The sequence below is a fragment of the Sesamum indicum genome, linkage group LG7, assembly GCF_026168435.1.
Source record: "Sesamum indicum cultivar Baizhima isolate 11 linkage group LG7, ASM2616843v1, whole genome shotgun sequence".
Lineage (NCBI taxonomy): Eukaryota > Viridiplantae > Streptophyta > Magnoliopsida > Lamiales > Pedaliaceae > Sesamum > Sesamum indicum.
Window position 1 is genome coordinate 152,705 of NC_142663.1, and position 2,441 is coordinate 155,145.

General features: G+C 32.2%; 1 non-coding gene across 1 annotated transcript; it reads right to left on the reverse strand.

Moving 5' to 3' along the window:
* Positions 1 to 2,367: 2,367 nt before the first annotated feature.
* Positions 2,368 to 2,441, reverse strand: TRNAT-AGU (transfer RNA threonine (anticodon AGU)). Its single transcript has one exon. It is a non-coding gene; the product is annotated as a tRNA-Thr (tRNA).

Genomic DNA, 2,441 nt, shown 5'->3' on the forward strand with positions numbered 1-2,441 from the left:
TATATTAATGAAATTTACATTTACCCAAAAAAAAAAAGGTTCGTCGTATTCTAAGAACGTTCAAAATTTAGCTGTTTTGCACGGTTTTATTAAAGTAAGTTCTTTACCCTTTTATACAAACTTGTAGTTATTATTAAGCTTACATAATTTACCACATTAATTCTTGGGTCTAGACTAACGTTTTGGTCAAGTTTCGTCGAATTCTGAGAACGGTCAAAATTTAGTTGTTTCGCACAGTTTTATTAAAGCAAGTTCGTTTCCCTTCTATACAAACTTGTAGTTATATATTAAGCTTAGAAACTTTACCACATTAATTCTTGGGTCTAGACTAACGTTTTGGTCAAGTTTCGTCGAATTCTGAGAACGTTCAAAATTTAGCTGTTCCGCACGGTTTTATTAAAGCAAGTTCGTTTCCCTTTTATACAAACTTGTAGTTATTATAACGCTTATCAAATTTACCACACAAATTTTTGGGTATAGACCAACATTTGGGTCGACTTTCGTCGAATTCTGAGAACGTTCAAAATTTAGCTGTTTTGCGGGGTTTTAATAGAGCAAGTTTGTTTTCCTTTTATAAAAATTTGTAGTTATTATTAAGCTTAGCAGATTTACCACATAAATTCTTGGGTCTAGACTAACGTTTTGGTCAAGTTTCGTCGAATTCTGAGAACGTTCAAAATGTAGCTGTTTCGCACGGTTTTATTAAAGCAAGTTCATTTCCCTTTTATACAAACTTGTAGTTATTATTAAGCTTAGAAAATTTACCACATTAATTCTTGGGTCTAGACTAACGTTTTGGTCAAGTTTCGTCGAATTCTGAGAACGTTCAAAATTTAGCTGTTTCGCACGATTTTATTAAAGCAAGTTCGTTTCCCTTTTATACAAATTTGTAGTTATTATTTTACTTAGCAAATTTACCACATTAATTATTGGGTCTAGACCAACGTTTTGGTCATGTTTCGTCATATTAGAGCAAGTTTGTTTCCCTTTTATACAAACTTGTAGTTATTATAACGCTTAGCAAATTTACCACACAAATTTTTGGGTCTAGACCAACGTTTGGGTCGAGTTTCGTCGAATTTTGAGAATGTTCAAAATTTAGCTGTTTTGCGGGGTTTTAATAGAGCAAGTTTGTTTCCCTTTTATAAAAATCTGTAGTTATTATTAAGCTTAGCAGATTTACCACATAAATTCTTGGGTTTAGACCAACGTTTTGGTCTAGTTTCGTCGAATTTTGAGAATGTTCAAAATTTAGCTTTTTTTCGCCATTTATTAGACCAAGTTTGTTTCCGTTTTATACAAACTTGTAGTTATTATTTCGCTTAGCAAACTTACAATAAAAATTCTGGGGTCTATACCAACGTTTGGGTCAAGGTTCGTCGTATTCTAAGAATTTTGAAAATTTAGCTGTTTTGCACGGTTTTATTAAAGTTAGTTCGTTTCCCTATTGTACAAACTTGTAGTTATTATTAAGCTTAGAAAATTTACCACATTAATTCTTGGGTCTAGACTAACGTTTTGGTGAAGTTTCGTCGAATTCTGAGAACGTTCAAAATTTAGCTGTTTCGCACGGTTTTATTAAAGCAAGTTCGTTTTTCTTTTATACAAATTTGTAGTTATTATTAAACTTAGCAAATTTACCACATTAATTATTGGGTCTAGACTAACATTTTGGTCATGTTTCGTCATATTAGAGCGAGTTTGTTTCCCTTTTATACAAACTTGTAGCTATTATAACGCTTAGCAAATTTACCACACAAATTTTTGGGTCTAGAGCAACGTTTAGGTCGAGTTTCGTCGAATTCTGAGAACGTTCAATATTTAGCTGCTTTGCGGGGTTTTAATAGAGCAAGTTTGTTTTCCTTTTATAAAAATCTGTAGTTATTATTAAGCTTAGCAGATTTACCACATAAATTCTTGGGTCTAAACCAACGTTTTGGTCTAGTTTCGTCGAATTCAGAGAACGTTCAAAATTTAGCTGTTTTGCGCGGTTTTATTAGAGTAAATTTAGTTTCCCTTTTGTACAAAATTGTAGTTATTATTACGGTTAGCAAATTTACCACACAAATTCTTGGGTCTTGACCAACGTTTGGGTCAAGTTTCCACGTAATCTAAGAACGTTCAAAATTTAGCTGTTTTGCACGGTATATTAAAGCAAGTTCGTTTTCCTTTTATACAAATTTATAGTTATTATTAAGCTTAGCAAATTTACCACATTAGTTCTTGGGTCTAGACCAACGTTTTGGTCAAGTTTCGACGAATTCTGAGAACATTCGAAATTTAGATGTTTTACGTGGTTTTAATAGAGCAAGTTTGTTTCCCTTTTATATAAACCTGTAGTTATTATTGAGGTTAGCAAATTTAAATTGCTTTCATTGAAATTTGAACTCAAGACCTCCCACTTACTAAACGAGTGCTCTAACCAACTGAGCTATGAAAGC